Genomic DNA, 22,621 nt, shown 5'->3' with positions numbered 1-22,621 from the left:
ACGAATTGTCACACGCTAAGATTCAATGCAAATCGGGCACATTATGGCGTTCCTACTAAAAAAGGGTCGAAAACGAGTAATGTCCCAAATTAACAAGGAGATTTTCTTAACCTCCATTTTGGCTGAATTTTTAAAAAATGCAAAAATATCCCATGGAAGTCGTAGCTATGTTGTTTACCTATCCAACGAATTGTCCCATGCTAAGATTCAATACAAACCGGCCACTTTATGGCCTTCCTTATAAAAAAGGGTCGAAAACGAGTAATGTCCTAAATTAACGAGGGGATTTTCTTAACCTCCATTTTGGCTAAATATTTAGAGAATGCAAAAATATCCCATGGAAGTCGTAGTTATGTTGTTTACCTATCCAACGAATTGTCACACGCCAAGATTCAATGCAAATCGGCCACATTATGGCCTTCCTACTAAAAAAGGGTCCAAAACGAGTAATGTCCCAAATTAACGAGGAGATTTTCTTAACCTCCATTTTGCCCAAATTTTTAGAGAATGCAAAAATATCCCATGGAAGTCGTAGTTATGTTGTTTACCTATCCAACGAATTGTCACACGCTAAGATTCAATGCAAATCGGGCACATTATGGCCTTCCTACTAAAAAAGGGTCGAAAACGAGTAATGTCCCAAATTAACAAGGAGATTTTCTTAACCTCCATTTTGGCTGAATTTTTAAAAAATGCAAAAATATCCCATGGAAGTCGTAGCTATGTTGTTTACCTATCCAACGAATTGTCCCATGCTAAGATTCAATACAAACCGGCCACTTTATGGCCTTCCTTATAAAAAAGGGTCGAAAACGAGTAATGTCCTAAATTAACGTGGGGATTTTCTTAACCTCCATTTTGGCTGAATTTTTAGAGAATGCAAAAATATCCCATGGAAGTCGTAGTTATGTTGTTTACCTATCCAACAAATTGTCCCAAGCTAAGATTCAATACAAACCGGCCACTTTATGGCCTTCCTAGTAAAAATGGGTCGAAAACGAGTAATGTCCTAAATTAACGTGGGGATTTTCTTAACCTCCATTTTGGCTGAATTTTTAGAGAATGCAAAAATATCCCATGGAAGTCGTAGTTATGTTGTTTACCTATCCAACAAATTGTCCCAAGCTAAGATTCAATACAAACCGGCCACTTTATGGCCTTCCTAGTAAAAATGGGTCGAAAACGAGTAATGTCCTAAATTAACGAGGATATTTTCTTAACCCCCATTTTGGCTAAATATTTAGAGAATGCAAAAATGTCCCATGGAAGTCGTAGTTATGTTGTTTACCTATCCAACGAATTGTCACACGCTAAGATTCAATGCAAATCGGCTACATTATGGCCTTCCTACTAAAAAAGGGTCGAAAACGAGTAATGTCCCAAATTAACGAGGAGATTTTCTTAACCTCCATTTTGGCTGAATTTTTAAAAAATGCAAAAATATCCCATGGAAGTCGTAGCTATGTTGTTTACCTATCCAACGAATTGTCCCATGCTAAGATTCAATACAAACCGGCCACTTTATGGCCTTCCTTATAAAAAAGGGTCGAAAACGAGTAATGTCCTAAATTAACGAGGGGATTTTCTTAACCTCCATTTTGGCTGAATTTTTAGAGAATGCAAAAATATCCCATGGAAGTCGTAGTTATGTTGTTTACCTATCCAACGAATTGTCACACGCTAAGATTCAATGCAAATCGGGCACATTATGGCGTTCCTACTAAAAAAGGGTCGAAAACGAGTAATGTCCCAAATTAACAAGGAGATTTTCTTAACCTCCATTTTGGCTGAATTTTTAAAAAATGCAAAAATATCCCATGGAAGTCGTAGCTATGTTGTTTACCTATCCAACGAATTGTCCCATGCTAAGATTCAATACAAACCGGCCACTTTATGGCCTTCCTTATAAAAAAGGGTCGAAAACGAGTAATGTCCTAAATTAACGAGGGGATTTTCTTAACCTCCATTTTGGCTAAATATTTAGAGAATGCAAAAATATCCCATGGAAGTCGTAGTTATGTTGTTTACCTATCCAACGAATTGTCACACGCCAAGATTCAATGCAAATCGGCCACATTATGGCCTTCCTACTAAAAAAGGGTCCAAAACGAGTAATGTCCCAAATTAACGAGGAGATTTTCTTAACCTCCATTTTGCCCAAATTTTTAGAGAATGCAAAAATATCCCATGGAAGTCGTAGTTATGTTGTTTACCTATCCAACGAATTGTCACACGCTAAGATTCAATGCAAATCGGGCACATTATGGCCTTCCTACTAAAAAAGGGTCGAAAACGAGTAATGTCCCAAATTAACAAGGAGATTTTCTTAACCTCCATTTTGGCTGAATTTTTAAAAAATGCAAAAATATCCCATGGAAGTCGTAGCTATGTTGTTTACCTATCCAACGAATTGTCCCATGCTAAGATTCAATACAAACCGGCCACTTTATGGCCTTCCTTATAAAAAAGGGTCGAAAACGAGTAATGTCCTAAATTAACGTGGGGATTTTCTTAACCTCCATTTTGGCTGAATTTTTAGAGAATGCAAAAATATCCCATGGAAGTCGTAGTTATGTTGTTTACCTATCCAACAAATTGTCCCAAGCTAAGATTCAATACAAACCGGCCACTTTATGGCCTTCCTAGTAAAAATGGGTCGAAAACGAGTAATGTCCTAAATTAACGAGGATATTTTCTTAACCCCCATTTTGGCTAAATATTTAGAGAATGCAAAAATGTCCCATGGAAGTCGTAGTTATGTTGTTTACCTATCCAACGAATTGTCACACGCTAAGATTCAATGCAAATCGGCTACATTATGGCCTTCCTACTAAAAAAGGGTCGAAAACGAGTAATGTCCCAAATTAACGAGGAGATTTTCTTAACCTCCATTTTGGCTGAATTTTTAAAAAATGCAAAAATATCCCATGGAAGTCGTAGCTATGTTGTTTACCTATCCAACGAATTGTCCCATGCTAAGATTCAATACAAACCGGCCACTTTATGGCCTTCCTTATAAAAAAGGGTCGAAAACGAGTAATGTCCTAAATTAACGAGGGGATTTTCTTAACCTCCATTTTGGCTGAATTTTTAGAGAATGCAAAAATATCCCATGGAAGTCGTAGTTATGTTGTTTACCTATCCAACGAATTGTCACACGCTAAGATTCAATGCAAATCGGGCACATTATGGCGTTCCTACTAAAAAAGGGTCGAAAACGAGTAATGTCCCAAATTAACAAGGAGATTTTCTTAACCTCCATTTTGGCTGAATTTTTAAAAAATGCAAAAATATCCCATGGAAGTCGTAGCTATGTTGTTTACCTATCCAACGAATTGTCCCATGCTAAGATTCAATACAAACCGGCCACTTTATGGCCTTCCTTATAAAAAAGGGTCGAAAACGAGTAATGTCCTAAATTAACGAGGGGATTTTCTTAACCTCCATTTTGGCTAAATATTTAGAGAATGCAAAAATATCCCATGGAAGTCGTAGTTATGTTGTTTACCTATCCAACGAATTGTCACACGCCAAGATTCAATGCAAATCGGCCACATTATGGCCTTCCTACTAAAAAAGGGTCCAAAACGAGTAATGTCCCAAATTAACGAGGAGATTTTCTTAACCTCCATTTTGCCCAAATTTTTAGAGAATGCAAAAATATCCCATGGAAGTCGTAGTTATGTTGTTTACCTATCCAACGAATTGTCACACGCTAAGATTCAATGCAAATCGGGCACATTATGGCCTTCCTACTAAAAAAGGGTCGAAAACGAGTAATGTCCCAAATTAACAAGGAGATTTTCTTAACCTCCATTTTGGCTGAATTTTTAAAAAATGCAAAAATATCCCATGGAAGTCGTAGCTATGTTGTTTACCTATCCAACGAATTGTCCCATGCTAAGATTCAATACAAACCGGCCACTTTATGGCCTTCCTTATAAAAAAGGGTCGAAAACGAGTAATGTCCTAAATTAACGTGGGGATTTTCTTAACCTCCATTTTGGCTGAATTTTTAGAGAATGCAAAAATATCCCATGGAAGTCGTAGTTATGTTGTTTACCTATCCAACAAATTGTCCCAAGCTAAGATTCAATACAAACCGGCCACTTTATGGCCTTCCTAGTAAAAATGGGTCGAAAACGAGTAATGTCCTAAATTAACGAGGATATTTTCTTAACCCCCATTTTGGCTAAATATTTAGAGAATGCAAAAATGTCCCATGGAAGTCGTAGTTATGTTGTTTACCTATCCAACGAATTGTCACACGCTAAGATTCAATGCAAATCGGCTACATTATGGCCTTCCTACTAAAAAAGGGTCGAAAACGAGTAATGTCCCAAATTAACGAGGAGATTTTCTTAACCTCCATTTTGGCTGAATTTTTAAAAAATGCAAAAATATCCCATGGAAGTCGTAGCTATGTTGTTTACCTATCCAACGAATTGTCCCATGCTAAGATTCAATACAAACCGGCCACTTTATGGCCTTCCTTATAAAAAAGGGTCGAAAACGAGTAATGTCCTAAATTAACGAGGGGATTTTCTTAACCTCCATTTTGGCTAAATATTTAGAGAATGCAAAAATATCCCATGGAAGTCGTAGTTATGTTGTTTACCTATCCAACGAATTGTCACACGCCAAGATTCAATGCAAATCGGCCACATTATGGCCTTCCTACTAAAAAAGGGTCCAAAACGAGTAATGTCCCAAATTAACGAGGAGATTTTCTTAACCTCCATTTTGGCTGAATTTTTAGAGAATGCAAAAATATCCCATGGAAGTCGTAGTTATGTTGTTTACCTATCCAACGAATTGTCACATGCTAAGATTCAATACAAATCGGCCACTTTAAGGCCTTCCTAGTAAAAATGGGTCGAAAACGAGTAATGTCCTAAATTAACGAGGAGATTTTCTTAACCTCCATTTTGCCCAAATTTTTAGAGAATGCAAAAATATCCCATGGAAGTCGTAGTTATGTTGTTTACCTATCCAACGAATTGTCACACGCTAAGATTCAATGCAAATCGGCCACATTATGGCCTTCCTAGTAAAAAAGTGTCGAAAACGAGTAATGTCCCAAATTAACAAGGAGATTTTCTTAACCTCCATTTTGGCTGAATTTTTAAAAAATGCAAAAATATCCCATGGAAGTCGTAGCTATGTTGTTTACCTATCCAACGAATTGTCCCATGCTAAGATTCAATACAAACCGGCCACTTTATGACCTTCCTTATAAAAAAGGGTCGAAAACGAGTAATGTCCTAAATTAACGAGGGAATTTCTTAACCTCCATTTTGGCTGAATTTTTAGAGAATGCAAAAATATCCCATGCAAGTCGTAGTTATGTTGTTTACCTATCCAACGAATTGTCCCATGCTAAGATTCAATACAAACCGGCCACTTTATGGCCTTCCTAGTAAAAATGGGTCGAAAACGAGTAATGTCCTAAATTAACGAGGATATTTTCTTAACCCCCATTTTGGCTAAATTTTTAGAGAATGCAAAAATGTCCCATGGAAGTCGTAGTTATGTTGTTTACCTATCCAACGAATTATCACACGCTAAGATTCAATGCAAATCGGCCACATTAAGGCCTTCCTAGTAAAAAAGGGTCGAAAACGAGTAATGTCCCAAATTAACAAGGAGATTTTCTTAACCTCCATTTTGGCTAAATTTTTAGAGAATGCAAAAATATCCCATGGAAGTCGTAGTTATGTTGTTTACCTATCCAACGAATTGTCACACGCCAAGATTCAATGCAAATCGGCCACATTATGGCCTTCCTACTAAAAAAGGGTCCAAAACGAGTAATGTCCCAAATTAACGAGGAGATTTTCTTAACCTCCATTTTGGCTGAATTTTTAGAGAATGCAAAAATATCCCATGGAAGTCGTAGTTATGTTGTTTACCTATCCAACGAATTGTCACATGCTAAGATTCAATACAAATCGGCCACTTTAAGGCCTTCCTAGTAAAAATGGGTCGAAAACGAGTAATGTCCTAAATTAACGAGGAGATTTTCTTAACCTCCATTTTGCCCAAATTTTTAGAGAATGCAAAAATATCCCATGGAAGTCGTAGTTATGTTGTTTACCTATCAAACGAATTGTCACACGCTAAGATTCAATGAAAATCGGCCACATTATGGCCTTCCTAGTAAAAAAGGGTCGAAAACGAGTAATGTCCCAAATTAACAAGGATATTTTCTTAACCTCCATTTTGGCTGAATTTTTAAAAAATGCAAAAATATCCCATGGAAGTCGTAGCTATGTTGTTTACCTATCCAACGAATTGTCCCATGCTAAGATTCAATACAAACCGGCCACTTTATGGCCTTCCTTATAAAAAAGGGTCGAAAACAAGTAATGTCCTAAATTAACGAGGGGATTTTCTTAACCTCCATTTTGGCTGAATTTTTAGTGAATGCAAAAATATCCCATGGAAGTCGTAGTTATGTTGTTTACCTATCCAACGAATTGCCCCATGCTAAGATTCAATACAAACCGGCCACTTTATGGCCTTCCTAGTAAAAATGGGTCGAAAACGAGTAATGTCCTAAATTAACGAGGATATTTTCTTAACCCTCATTTTGGCTAAATTTTTAGAGAATGCAAAAATGTCCCATGGAAGTCGTAGTTATGTTGTTTACCTATCCAACGAATTATCACACGCTAAGATTCAATGCAAATCGGCCACATTAAGGCCTTCCTAGTAAAAAAGGGTCGAAAACGAGTAATGTCCCAAATTAACAAGGAGATTTTCTTAACCTCCATTTTGGCTAAATTTTTAGAGAATGCAAAAATATCCCATGGAAGTCGTAGTTATGTTGTTTAGCTATCCAACGAATTGTCACACGCCAAGATTCAATGCAAATCGGCCACATTATGGCCTTCCTACTAAAAAAGGGTCCAAAACGAGTAATGTCCCAAATTAACGAGGAGATTTTCTTAACCTCCATTTTGGCTGAATTTTTAGAGAATGCAAAAATATCCCATGGAAGTCGTAGTTATGTTGTTTACCTATCCAACGAATTGTCACATGCTAAGATTCAATACAAATCGGCCACTTTAAGGCCTTCCTAGTAAAAATGGGTCGAAAACGAGTAATGTCCTAAATTAACGAGGAGATTTTCTTAACCTCCATTTTGCCCAAATTTTTAGAGAATGCAAAAATATCCCATGGAAGTCGTAGTTATGTTGTTTACCTATCAAACGAATTGTCACACGCTAAGATTCAATGCAAATCGGCCACATTATGGCCTTCCTGGTAAAAAAGGGTCTAAAACGAGTAATGTTCCAAATTAACAAGGAGATTTTCTTAACCTCCATTTTGGCTGAATTTTTAAAAAATGCAAAAATATCCCATGGAAGTCGTAGCTATGTTGTTTACCTATCCAACGAATTGTCCCATGCTAATATTCAATACAAACCGGCCACTTTATGGCCTTCCTTATAAAAAAGGGTCGAAAACGAGTAATGTCCTAAATTAACGAGGGGATTTTTTAACCTCCATTTTGGCTGAATTTTTAGAGAATGCAAAAATATCCCATGGAAGTCGTAGTTATGTTGTTTACCTATCCAACGAATTGTCCCATGCTAAGATTCAATACAAACCGGCCACTTTATGGCCTTCCTAGTAAAAATGGGTCGAAAACGAGTAATGTCCTAAATTAACGAGGATATTTTCTTAACCCCCATTTTGGCTAAATTTTTAGAGAATGCAAAAATGTCCCATGGAAGTCGTAGTTATGTTGTTTACCTATCCAACGAATTATCACATGCTAAGATTCAATGCAAATCGGCCACATTAAGGCCTTCCTAGTAAAAAAGGGTCGAAAACGAATAATGTCCCAAATTAACAAGGAGATTTTCTTAACCTCCATGTTGGCTGAATTTTTAAAAAATGCAAAAATATCCCATGGAAGTCGTAGCTATGTTGTTTACCTATCCAACAAATTGTCCCATGCTAAGATTCAATACAAACCGGCCACTTTATGGCCTTCCTTATAAGAAAGCCTTATAAGAAAGGGTCGAAAACGAGTAATGTCCTAAATTAACGAGGGGATTTTCTTAACCTCCATTTTGGCTGAATTTTTAGAGAATGCAAAAATATCCCATGGAAGTCGTAGTTATGTTGTTTACCTATCCAACGAATTGTCACATGCTAAGATTCAATACAAATCGGCCACTTTAAGGCCTTCCTAGTAAAAATGGGTCGAAAACGAGTAATGTCCTAAATTAACGAGGAGATTTTCTTAACCTCCATTTTGCCCAAATTTTTAGAGAATGCAAAAATATCCCATGGAAGTCGTAGTTATGTTGTTTACCTATCAAACGAATTGTCACACGCTAAGATTCAATGCAAATCGGCCACATTATGGCCTTCCTGGTAAAAAAGGGTCGAAAACGAGTAATGTTCCAAATTAACAAGGAGATTTTCTTAACCTCCATTTTGGCTGAATTTTTAAAAAATGCAAAAATATCCCATGGAAGTCGTAGCTATGTTGTTTACCTATCCAACGAATTGTCCCATGCTAAGATTCAATACAAACCGGCCACTTTATGGCCTTCCTTATAAAAAAGGGTCGAAAACGAGTAATGTCCCAAATTAACGAGGGGATTTTCTTAACCTCCATTTTGGCTGAATTTTTAGAGAATGCAAAAATATCCCATGGAAGTCGTAGTTATGTTGTTTACCTATCCAACGAATTGTCCCATGCTAAGATTCAATACAAACCGGCCACTTTATGGCCTTCCTAGTAAAAATGGGTCGAAAACGAGTAATGTCCTAAATTAACGAGGATATTTTCTTAACCCCCATTTTGGCTAAATTTTTAGAGATTGCAAAAATGTCCCATGGAAGTCGTAGTTATGTTGTTTACCTATCCAACGAATTATCACATGCTAAGATTCAATGCAAATCGGCCACATTAAGGCCTTCCTAGTAAAAAAGGGTCGAAAACGAATAATGTCCCAAATTAACAAGGAGATTTTCTTAACCTCCATTTTGGCTGAATTTTTAAAAAATGCAAAAATATCCCATGGAAGTCGTAGCTATGTTGTTTACCTATCCAACGAATTGTCCCATGCTAAGATTCAATACAAACCGGCCACTTTATGGCCTTCCTTATAAGAAAGGGTCGAAAACGAGTAATGTCCTAAATTAACGAGGGGATTTTCTTAACCTCCATTTTGGCTGAATTTTTAGAGAATGCAAAAATATCCCATGGAAGTCGTAGTTATGTTGTTTAGCTATCCAACGAATTGTCACACGCCAAGATTCAATGCAAATCGGCCACATTATGGCCTTCCTACTAAAAAAGGGTCCAAAACGAGTAATGTCCCAAATTAACGAGGAGATTTTCTTAACCTCCATTTTGGCTGAATTTTTAGAGAATGCAAAAATATCCCATGGAAGTCGTAGTTATGTTGTTTACCTATCCAACGAATTGTCACATGCTAAGATTCAATACAAATCGGCCACTTTAAGGCCTTCCTAGTAAAAATGGGTCGAAAACGAGTAATGTCCTAAATTAACGAGGAGATTTTCTTAACCTCCATTTTGCCCAAATTTTTAGAGAATGCAAAAATATCCCATGGAAGTCGTAGTTATGTTGTTTACCTATCAAACGAATTGTCACACGCTAAGATTCAATGCAAATCGGCCACATTATGGCCTTCCTGGTAAAAAAGGGTCTAAAACGAGTAATGTTCCAAATTAACAAGGAGATTTTCTTAACCTCCATTTTGGCTGAATTTTTAAAAAATGCAAAAATATCCCATGGAAGTCGTAGCTATGTTGTTTACCTATCCAACGAATTGTCCCATGCTAATATTCAATACAAACCGGCCACTTTATGGCCTTCCTTATAAAAAAGGGTCGAAAACGAGTAATGTCCTAAATTAACGAGGGGATTTTTTAACCTCCATTTTGGCTGAATTTTTAGAGAATGCAAAAATATCCCATGGAAGTCGTAGTTATGTTGTTTACCTATCCAACGAATTGTCCCATGCTAAGATTCAATACAAACCGGCCACTTTATGGCCTTCCTAGTAAAAATGGGTCGAAAACGAGTAATGTCCTAAATTAACGAGGATATTTTCTTAACCCCCATTTTGGCTAAATTTTTAGAGAATGCAAAAATGTCCCATGGAAGTCGTAGTTATGTTGTTTACCTATCCAACGAATTATCACATGCTAAGATTCAATGCAAATCGGCCACATTAAGGCCTTCCTAGTAAAAAAGGGTCGAAAACGAATAATGTCCCAAATTAACAAGGAGATTTTCTTAACCTCCATGTTGGCTGAATTTTTAAAAAATGCAAAAATATCCCATGGAAGTCGTAGCTATGTTGTTTACCTATCCAACAAATTGTCCCATGCTAAGATTCAATACAAACCGGCCACTTTATGGCCTTCCTTATAAGAAAGCCTTATAAGAAAGGGTCGAAAACGAGTAATGTCCTAAATTAACGAGGGGATTTTCTTAACCTCCATTTTGGCTGAATTTTTAGAGAATGCAAAAATATCCCATGGAAGTCGTAGTTATGTTGTTTACCTATCCAACGAATTGTCACATGCTAAGATTCAATACAAATCGGCCACTTTAAGGCCTTCCTAGTAAAAATGGGTCGAAAACGAGTAATGTCCTAAATTAACGAGGAGATTTTCTTAACCTCCATTTTGCCCAAATTTTTAGAGAATGCAAAAATATCCCATGGAAGTCGTAGTTATGTTGTTTACCTATCAAACGAATTGTCACACGCTAAGATTCAATGCAAATCGGCCACATTATGGCCTTCCTGGTAAAAAAGGGTCGAAAACGAGTAATGTTCCAAATTAACAAGGAGATTTTCTTAACCTCCATTTTGGCTGAATTTTTAAAAAATGCAAAAATATCCCATGGAAGTCGTAGCTATGTTGTTTACCTATCCAACGAATTGTCCCATGCTAAGATTCAATACAAACCGGCCACTTTATGGCCTTCCTTATAAAAAAGGGTCGAAAACGAGTAATGTCCCAAATTAACGAGGGGATTTTCTTAACCTCCATTTTGGCTGAATTTTTAGAGAATGCAAAAATATCCCATGGAAGTCGTAGTTATGTTGTTTACCTATCCAACGAATTGTCCCATGCTAAGATTCAATACAAACCGGCCACTTTATGGCCTTCCTAGTAAAAATGGGTCGAAAACGAGTAATGTCCTAAATTAACGAGGATATTTTCTTAACCCCCATTTTGGCTAAATTTTTAGAGATTGCAAAAATGTCCCATGGAAGTCGTAGTTATGTTGTTTACCTATCCAACGAATTATCACATGCTAAGATTCAATGCAAATCGGCCACATTAAGGCCTTCCTAGTAAAAAAGGGTCGAAAACGAATAATGTCCCAAATTAACAAGGAGATTTTCTTAACCTCCATTTTGGCTGAATTTTTAAAAAATGCAAAAATATCCCATGGAAGTCGTAGCTATGTTGTTTACCTATCCAACGAATTGTCCCATGCTAAGATTCAATACAAACCGGCCACTTTATGGCCTTCCTTATAAGAAAGGGTCGAAAACGAGTAATGTCCTAAATTAACGAGGGGATTTTCTTAACCTCCATTTTGGCTGAATTTTTAGAGAATGCAAAAATATCCCATGCAAGTCGTAGTTATGTTGTTTACCTATCCAACGAATTGTCCCATGCTAAGATTCAATACAAACCGGCCACTTTATGGCCTTCCTAGTAAAAATGGGTCGAAAACGAGTAATGTCCTAAATTAACGAGGATATTTTCATAACCCCCATTTTGGCTAAATTTTTAGAGAATGCAAAAATGTCCCATGGAAGTCGTAGTTATGTTGTTTACCTATCCAACGAATTATCACACGCTAAGATTCAATGCAAATCGGCCACATTAAGGCCTTCCTAGTAAAAAAGGGTCGAAAACGAGTAATGTCCCAAATTAACGAGGAGATTTTCTTAACCTCCATTTTGGCTGAATTTTTAGAGAATGCAAAAATATCCCATGGAAGTCGTAGTTATGTTGTTTACCTATCCAACGAATTGTCACATGCTAAGATTCAATACAAATCGGCCACTTTAAGGCCTTCCTAGTAAAAATGGGTCGAAAACGAGTAATGTCCTAAATTAACGAGGAGATTTTCTTAACCTCCATTTTGCCCAAATTTTTAGAGAATGCAAAAATATCCCATGGAAGTCGTAGTTATGTTGTTTACCTATCCAACGAATTGTCACACGCTAAGATTCAATGCAAATCGGCCACATTATGGCCTTCCTAGTAAAAAAGTGTCGAAAACGAGTAATGTCCCAAATTAACAAGGAGATTTTCTTAACCTCCATTTTGGCTGAATTTTTAAAAAATGCAAAAATATCCCATGGAAGTCGTAGCTATGTTGTTTACCTATCCAACGAATTGTCCCATGCTAAGATTCAATACAAACCGGCCACTTTATGGCCTTCCTTATAAAAAAGGGTCGAAAACAAGTAATGTCCTAAATTAACGAGGGGATTTTCTTAACCTCCATTTTGGCCAAATATTTAGAGAATGCAAAAATATCCCATGGAAGTCGTAGTTATGTTGTTTACCTATCCAACGAATTGTCACACGCCAAGATTCAATGAAAATCGGCCACATTATGGCCTTCTTACTAAAAAAGGGTCGAAAACGAGTAATGTCCCAAATTAACAAGGAGATTTTCTTAACCTCCATTTTGGCTGAATTTTTAAAAAATGCAAAAATATCCCATGGAAGTCGTAGCTATGTTGTTTACCTATCCAACGAATTGTCACATGCTAAGATTCAATACAAATCGGCCACTTTAAGGCCTTCCTAGTAAAAATGGGTCGAAAACGAGTAATGTCCTAAATTAACGAGGAGATTTTCTTAACCTCCATTTTGCCCAAATTTTTAGAGAATGCAAAAATATCCCATGGAAGTCGTAGTTATGTTGTTTACCTATCAAACAAATTGTCACACGCTAAGATTCAATGCAAATCGGCCACATTATGGCCTTCCTGGTAAAAAAGGGTCTAAAACGAGTAATGTTCCAAATTAACAAGGAGATTTTCTTAACCTCCATTTTGGCTGAATTTTTAAAAAATGCAAAAATATCCCATGGAAGTCGTAGCTATGTTGTTTACCTATCCAACGAATTGTCCCATGCTAAGATTCAATACAAACCGGCCACTTTATGGCCTTCCTTATAAAAAAGGGTCGAAAACGAGTAATGTCCTAAATTAACGAGGGGATTTTTTAACCTCCATTTTGGCTGAATTTTTAGAGAATGCAAAAATATCCCATGGAAGTCGTAGTTATGTTGTTTACCTATCCAACGAATTGTCCCATGCTAAGATTCAATACAAACCGGCCACTTTATGGCCTTCCTAGTAAAAATGGGTCGAAAACGAGTAATGTCCTAAATTAACGAGGATATTTTCTTAACCCCCATTTTGGCTAAATTTTTAGAGAATGCAAAAATGTCCCATGGAAGTCGTAGTTATGTTGTTTACCTATCCAACGAATTATCACATGCTAAGATTCAATGCAAATCGGCCACATTAAGGCCTTCCTAGTAAAAAAGGGTCGAAAACGAATAATGTCCCAAATTAACAAGGAGATTTTCTTAACCTCCATTTTGGCTGAATTTTTAAAAAATGCAAAAATATCCCATGGAAGTCGTAGCTATGTTGTTTACCTATCCAACGAATTGTCCCATGCTAAGATTCAATACAAACCGGCCACTTTATGGCCTTCCTTATAAGAAAGCCTTATAAGAAAGGGTCGAAAACGAGTAATGTCCTAAATTAACGAGGGGATTTTCTTAACCTCCATTTTGGCTGAATTTTTAGAGAATGCAAAAATATCCCATGGAAGTCGTAGTTATGTTGTTTACCTATCCAACGAATTGTCACATGCTAAGATTCAATACAAATCGGCCACTTTAAGGCCTTCCTAGTAAAAATGGGTCGAAAACGAGTAATGTCCTAAATTAACGAGGAGATTTTCTTAACCTCCATTTTGCCCAAATTTTTAGAGAATGGAAAAATATCCCATGGAAGTCGTAGTTATGTTGTTTACCTATCAAACAAATTGTCACACGCTAAGATTCAATGCAAATCGGCCACATTATGGCCTTCCTGGTAAAAAAGGGTCGAAAACGAGTAATGTTCCAAATTAACAAGGAGATTTTCTTAACCTCCATTTTGGCTGAATTTTTAAAAAATGCAAAAATATCCCATGGAAGTCGTAGCTATGTTGTTTACCTATCCAACGAATTGTCCCATGCTAAGATTCAATACAAACCGGCCACTTTATGGCCTTCCTTATAAAAAAGGGTCGAAAACGAGTAATGTCCTAAATTAACGAGGGGATTTTTTAACCTCCATTTTGGCTGAATTTTTAGAGAATGCAAAAATATCCCATGGAAGTCGTAGTTATGTTGTTTACCTATCCAACGAATTGTCCCATGCTAAGATTCAATACAAACCGGCCACTTTAAGGCCTTCCTTATAAAAAAAGGGTCGAAAACGAGTAATGTCCTAAATTAACGAGGGGATTTTCTTAACCTCCATTTTGGCTGAATTTTTAAAAAATGCAAAAATATCCCATGGAAGTCGTGGCTATGTTGTTTACCTATCCAACGAATTGTCCCATGCTAAGATTCAATACAAATCGGCCACTTTAAGGCCTTCCTAGTAAAAATGGGTCGAAAACGAGTAATGTCCTAAATTAACGAGGAGATTTTCTTAACCTCCATTTTGCCCAAATTTTTAGAGAATGCAAAAATATCCCATGGAAGTCGTAGTTATGTTGTTTACCTATCAAACAAATTGTCACACGCTAAGATTCAATGCAAATCGGCCACATTATGGCCTTCCTGGTAAAAAAGGGTCTAAAACGAGTAATGTTCCAAATTAACAAGGAGATTTTCTTAACCTCCATTTTGGCTGAATTTTTAAAAAATGCAAAAATATCCCATGGAAGTCGTAGCTATGTTGTTTACCTATCCAACGAATTGTCCCATGCTAAGATTCAATACAAACCGGCCACTTTATGGCCTTCCTTATAAAAAAGGGTCGAAAACGAGTAATGTCCTAAATTAACGAGGGGATTTTTTAACCTCCATTTTGGCTGAATTTTTAGAGAATGCAAAAATATCCCATGGAAGTCGTAGTTATGTTGTTTACCTATCCAACGAATTGTCCCATGCTAAGATTCAATACAAACCGGCCACTTTATGGCCTTCCTAGTAAAAATGGGTCGAAAACGAGTAATGTCCTAAATTAACGAGGATATTTTCTTAACCCCCATTTTGGCTAAATTTTTAGAGAATGCAAAAATGTCCCATGGAAGTCGTAGTTATGTTGTTTACCTATCCAACGAATTATCACATGCTAAGATTCAATGCAAATCGGCCACATTAAGGCCTTCCTAGTAAAAAAGGGTCGAAAACGAATAATGTCCCAAATTAACAAGGAGATTTTCTTAACCTCCATTTTGGCTGAATTTTTAAAAAATGCAAAAATATCCCATGGAAGTCGTAGCTATGTTGTTTACCTATCCAACGAATTGTCCCATGCTAAGATTCAATACAAACCGGCCACTTTATGGCCTTCCTTATAAGAAAGCCTTATAAGAAAGGGTCGAAAACGAGTAATGTCCTAAATTAACGAGGGGATTTTCTTAACCTCCATTTTGGCTGAATTTTTAGAGAATGCAAAAATATCCCATGGAAGTCGTAGTTATGTTGTTTACCTATCCAACGAATTGTCACATGCTAAGATTCAATACAAATCGGCCACTTTAAGGCCTTCCTAGTAAAAATGGGTCGAAAACGAGTAATGTCCTAAATTAACGAGGAGATTTTCTTAACCTCCATTTTGCCCAAATTTTTAGAGAATGCAAAAATATCCCATGGAAGTCGTAGTTATGTTGTTTACCTATCAAACGAATTGTCACACGCTAAGATTCAATGCAAATCGGCCACATTATGGCCTTCCTGGTAAAAAAGGGTCGAAAACGAGTAATGTTCCAAATTAACAAGGAGATTTTCTTAACCTCCATTTTGGCTGAATTTTTAAAAAATGCAAAAATATCCCATGGAAGTCGTAGCTATGTTGTTTACCTATCCAACGAATTGTCCCATGCTAAGATTCAATACAAACCGGCCACTTTATGGCCTTCCTTATAAAAAAGGGTCGAAAACGAGTAATGTCCTAAATTAACGAGGGGATTTTTTAACCTCCATTTTGGCTGAATTTTTAGAGAATGCAAAAATATCCCATGGAAGTCGTAGTTATGTTGTTTACCTATCCAACGAATTGTCCCATGCTAAGATTCAATACAAACCGGCCACTTTATGGCCTTCCTAGTAAAAATGGGTCAAAAACGAGTAATGTCCTAAATTAACGAGGATATTTTCTTACCCCCCATTTTGGCTAAATTTTTAGAGAATGCAAAAATGTCCCATGGAAGTCGTAGTTATGTTGTTTACCTATCCAACGAATTATCACATGCTAAGATTCAATGCAAATCGGCCACATTAAGGCCTTCCTAGTAAAAAAGGGTCGAAAACGAATAATGTCCCAAATTAACAAGGAGATTTTCTTAACCTCCATTTTGGCTGAATTTTTAAAAAATGCAAAAATATCCCATGGAAGTCGTAGCTATGTTGTTTACCTATCCAACGAATTGTCCCATGCTAAGATTCAATACAAACCGGCCACTTTATGGCCTTCCTTATAAGAAAGGGTCGAAAACGAGTAATGTCCTAAATTAACGAGGGGATTTTCTTAACCTCCATTTTGGCTGAATTTTTAGAGAATGCAAAAATATCCCATGCAAGTCGTAGTTATGTTGTTTACCTATCCAACGAATTGTCCCATGCTAAGATTCAATACAAACCGGCCACTTTATGGCCTTCCTAGTAAAAATGGGTCGAAAACGAGTAATGTCCTAAATTAACGAGGATATTTTCATAACCCCCATTTTGGCTAAATTTTTAGAGAATGCAAAAATGTCCCATGGAAGTCGTAGTTATGTTGTTTACCTATCCAACGAATTATCACACGCTAAGATTCAATGCAAATCGGCCACATTAAGGCCTTCCTAGTAAAAAAGGGTCGAAAACGAGTAATGTCCCAAATTAACAAGGAGATTTTCTTAACCTCCATTTTGGCTAAATTTTTAGAGAATGCAAAAATATCCCATGGAAGTCGTAGTTATGTTGTTTACCTATCCAACGAATTGTCACACGCCAAGATTCAATGCAAATCGGCCACATTATGGCCTTCCTACTAAAAAAGGGTCCAAAACGAGTAATGTCCCAAATTAACGAGGAGATTTTCTTAACCTCCATTTTGGCTGAATTTTTAGAGAATGCAAAAATATCCCATGGAAGTCGTAGTTATGTTGTTTACCTATCCAACGAATTGTCACATGCTAAGATTCAATACAAATCGGCCACTTTAAGGCCTTCCTAGTAAAAATGGGTCGAAAACGAGTAATGTCCTAAATTAACGAGGAGATTTTCTTAACCTCCATTTTGCCCAAATTTTTAGAGAATGCAAAAATATCCCATGGAAGTCGTAGTTATGTTGTTTACCTATCCAACGAATTGTCACACGCTAAGATTCAATGCAAATCGGCCACATTATGGCCTTCCTAGTAAAAAAGTGTCGAAAACGAGTAATGTCCCAAATTAACAAGGAGATTTTCTTAACCTCCATTTTGGCTGAATTTTTAAAAAATGCAAAAATATCCCATGGAAGTCGTAGCTATGTTGTTTACCTATCCAACGAATTGTCCCATGCTAAGATTCAATACAAACCGGCCACTTTATGGCCTTCCTTATAAAAAAGGGTCGAAAACAAGTAATGTCCTAAATTAACGAGGGGATTTTCTTAACCTCCATTTTGGCCAAATATTTAGAGAATGCAAAAATATCCCATGGAAGTCGTAGTTATGTTGTTTACCTATCCAACGAATTGTCACACGCCAAGATTCAATGAAAATCGGCCACATTATGGCCTTCTTACTAAAAAAGGGTCGAAAACGAGTAATGTCCCAAATTAACAAGGAGATTTTCTTAACCTCCATTTTGGCTGAATTTTTAAAAAATGCAAAAATATCCCATGGAAGTCGTAGCTATGTTGTTTACCTATCCAACGAATTGTCCCATGCTAAGATTCAATACAAACCGGCCACTTTATGGCCTTCCTTATAAAAAAGGGTCGAAAACGAGTAATGTCCTAAATCAACGAGGGGATTTTCTTAACCTCCATTTTGGCTGAATTTTTAAAAAATGCAAAAATATCCCATGGAAGTCGTAGCTATGTTGTTTACCTATCCAACGAATTGTCCCATGCTAAGATTCAATACAAACCGGCCACTTTATGGCCTTCCTTATAAAAAAGGGTCGAAAACAAGTAATGTCCTAAATTAACGAGGGGATTTTCTTAACCTCCATTTTGGCCAAATATTTAGAGAATGCAAAAATATCCCATGGAAGTCGTAGTTATGTTGTTTACCTATCCAACGAATTGTCACACGCCAAGATTCAATGCAAATCGGCCACATTATGGACTTCCTACTAAAAAAGGGTCTAAAACGAGTAATGTCCCAAATTAACAAGGAGATTTTCTTAACCTCCATTTTGGCTGAATTTTTAAAAAATGCAAAAATATCCCATGGAAGTCGTAGCTTTGTTGTTTACCTATCCAACGAATTGTCCCATGCTAAGATTCAATACAAACCGGCCACTTTAAGGCCTTCCTTATAAAAAAAGGGTCGAAAACGAGTAATGTCCTAAATTAACGAGGGGATTTTCTTAACCTCCATTTTGGCTGAATTTTTAAAAAATGCAAAAATATCCCATGGAAGTCGTGGCTATGTTGTTTACCTATCCAACGAATTGTCCCATGCTAAGATTCAATACAAACCGGCCACTTTATGGCCTTCCTTATAAGAAAGGGTCGAAAACGAGTAATGTCCTAAATTAACGAGGGGATTTTCTTAACCTCCATTTTGGCTGAATTTTTAGAGAATGCAAAAATATCCCATGCAAGTCGTAGTTATGTTGTTTACCTATCCAACGAATTGTCCCATGCTAAGATTCAATACAAACCGGCCACTTTATGGCCTTCCTAGTAAAAATGGGTCGAAAACGAGTAATGTCCTAAATTAACGAGGATATTTTCATAACCCCCATTTTGGCTAAATTTTTAGAGAATGCAAAAATGTCCCATGGAAGTCGTAGTTATGTTGTTTACCTATCCAACGAATTATCACACGCTAAGATTCAATGCAAATCGGCCACATTAAGGCCTTCCTAGTAAAAAAGGGTCGAAAACGAGTAATGTCCCAAATTAACAAGGAGATTTTCTTAACCTCCATTATGGCTGAATTTTTAAAAAATGCAAAAATATCCCATGGAAGTCGTAGCTATGTTGTTTACCTATCCAACGAATTGTCCCGTGCTAAGATTCAATACAAACCGGCCACTTTATGGCCTTCCTTATAAAAAAGGGTCGAAAACGAGTAATGTCCTAAATCAACGAGGGGATTTTCTTAACCTCCATTTTGGCTGAATTTTTAAAAAATGCAAAAATATCCCATGGAAGTCGTAGCTATGTTGTTTACCTATCCAACGAATTGTCCCATGCTAAGATTCAATACAAACCGGCCACTTTATGGCCTTCCTTATAAAAAAGGGTCGAAAACAAGTAATGTCCTAAATTAACGAGGGGATTTTCTTATCCTCCATTTTGGCCAAATATTTAGAGAATGCAAAAATATCCCATGGAAGTCGTAGTTATGTTGTTTACCTATCCAACGAATTGTCACACGCCAAGATTCAATGAAAATCGGCCACATTATGGCCTTCTTACTAAAAAAGGGTCGAAAACGAGTAATGTCCCAAATTAACAAGGAGATTTTCTTAACCTCCATTTTGGCTGAATTTTTAAAAAATGCAAAAATATCCCATGGAAGTCGTAGCTATGTTGTTTACCTATCCAACGAATTGTCCCATGCTAAGATTCAATACAAACCGGCCACTTTATGGCCTTCCTTATAAAACCTGTCTATCTTGATGATTCTACTCATCTCTAATCATAATCTTATGAAACCTGTCTATCCTTTCATAATATCCCTGTACTGCAATTCATGGGTGACTTGTTCTAGCTTAGCATGAAGAAGTAAAATCAACTACACTGATTCATCTGACAATCTATTAACCTGTCTGACGATTCACAAGCTCTTGAAACTTTCTACTAAGTCCATTTGCACTTGCATTGAACGCTCTTAGCATAAATCCGTGCATCCCTTATGGCATTAGTATCACATGGGCATTGTCATCCATAAAACTTTACCTTCTATAGTTTCTGCATACTCTCTAGCGCCACTGCTTGTTAGTTAATAACGATACTCATTCTAGCTTTTGTTTCTAAGAGTTTCTAAACTTTGGTACATAGGTTCTTGGAACGAATAAATACATGACTAGAAAAATATCATTTTTAAAACTGAGTCTATACTAGTACTGCAGAACCACAGGACGAGTCTCTATATCTGAAAAAGGTTTTATGACTCTCCTTCTCACTTGTCTCTAACAAGCTGGTCCTGAAGTCTGTACGTCTTAAGTGAGCTTACTCGCTTACGACGTATCTCATCAGTTTTAACAATGTGAAATTTCATGTTTTTAAAATAAACATCGTTCCCAAGTTCCTCAGTACCAATCTTAACTTTAAAAGTTATAAAATCATGGCTTGACACCATTCTGGAAAGTATCGTTATCATTTAACAAATATGGTGTAAGAGGGTATGTACTTCGTCAGGCATAACCTATAAATCGTACTCCATTAACATAGCACATACTCTTTCTGACTAGCCAACAACTCTTCTACACATTCGACATCACCAAAAAGGTAACTCGATTAATTCATCTGTGCTAACTCTAGTCTTTCTCATCTTACCTGAGTGAAGATACTTCCTTTAAACTTTCACTTTAATTAATACTGGTTGCATAAGCATCTATACTTATAACGAGAACTTCCTGCTCGTTTCATAATACTTCTCATTAAAACTGCATTTCTATCCTGAACTTCCTTCACGAAGTTTCTTACTACCAATTTTCCATGTTCCATGGCTACTGTTCGCAACTTAAGTAATTAACTTCCGTTGCGCTACTCTGATTTCCACCTGTTGGCCTCAACCAATACTCTGATCCGTTGAGACGAGGGAAATTTTATTCTTCTTCTATCATTACATTAATATCTGCTTGAGCTCTGCTCGATACTTCCATGTTGCATGCTACTCTGCAACCTTGCTATACTCTTTGCTGGTAAGATTGAATCTCAAGGAAACTTACCTCTGGACATATCAATGTCATACTTACTCTTATTCCTGAGCAACTTAACTCAAGGAGCACATCTTTGCTATTACATAACTACTATTCCATAAATCGTTCTTACAACGTCCGATGGTAGACTCATCTTGCACTCGGGCATACTTCCTTATGCATCTAACATTGTAGCTTCACATCTCGCATACTATGTTTTGCTTGATCTTTCCTATGCTCGCTCGTTAATTTTTCTTTAAAAGAAACTTCATAAATTAACACACGGGTCATTGACGTTGATGATTTTTTTTCTACTAAATAAAAACATATACTGAACCTAGGTCCCAGTTGTTACTCTAATTTCACATGACGAGTTGACAACACATACGTGCCATCAAATCTTAGTCCTAGTGAGTTTAGCCCAACTATACGAGTCGTAACAACCCGGTACCTACAAAAAATTCATCTTGCTTTCAAAAAATGTCAACTTCAATCACCCTTATGTATATATTTTCTAAAATCATGTAAACTTTACGATTTGACATCCTAACGAGCCTTCGCAAATTCATCAAGCAAAACATAGATTCGAGGGGTACTCTTAACTTCGCAAAGTCCCAAAATCCTTGTGATTTCATATGACTCTGCACCATTTAACTTCTTGCTTCATGCTTTCACATCTGTGACTTCTATTCTAAATACGGGTGCCTCTAAACTCTTGGTCTAAACTCATTCTTATCTCTTGTCACATTAACTTCCAAAGTCACGTCAAACCGAATCGATTTTCGTTGATGGTTACCCATGCCTTTTTCCCTTTTGAAAATTAGGGGGTGATATGCATTCGTCACTCGATATATAAAAAAAACAATTTCTCATTGCATAAATATGGTGAAGACAACTCTCCAATAGTCACTGCATTTCCAAGAGACGAACTGAAAAATTTCGCTCCGGGCTCGCTATTGATGAGTTTCTTCAGCTCATTTTTTTTTTCTCAAGTAAATCAATGCACATCGATCATTCCCAATATCTAAAATATCCTACTATATATGCATGGCAAGCATCAACCTAATTCGATACAATTTTCGGCACTTTAGAAACTAATGCTTCATTCCTGATAACATAAAACTTTCACTGAATCCTTCTCTACTACGAGTAGCTTACTTCTCTGCGTTGCCGCTTAACGTAGCTTCCTGAACACTAGAACCTTGTTCACTTTGAACATTCAAGTCCGTAACTTCAATAACATAACACTAATCCTGAGAGTCCACTAATTCCATC

The sequence above is a fragment of the Medicago sativa genome, chromosome 6 (assembly GCF_051527215.1).
Source record: "Medicago sativa cultivar Bolivia chromosome 6, Bolivia_mono, whole genome shotgun sequence".
Taxonomy (NCBI): Eukaryota; Viridiplantae; Streptophyta; class Magnoliopsida; order Fabales; family Fabaceae; genus Medicago; species Medicago sativa.
The sequence above is the reverse complement of the archived record's forward strand: the minus strand, read 5'-3'. Positions refer to the sequence as shown.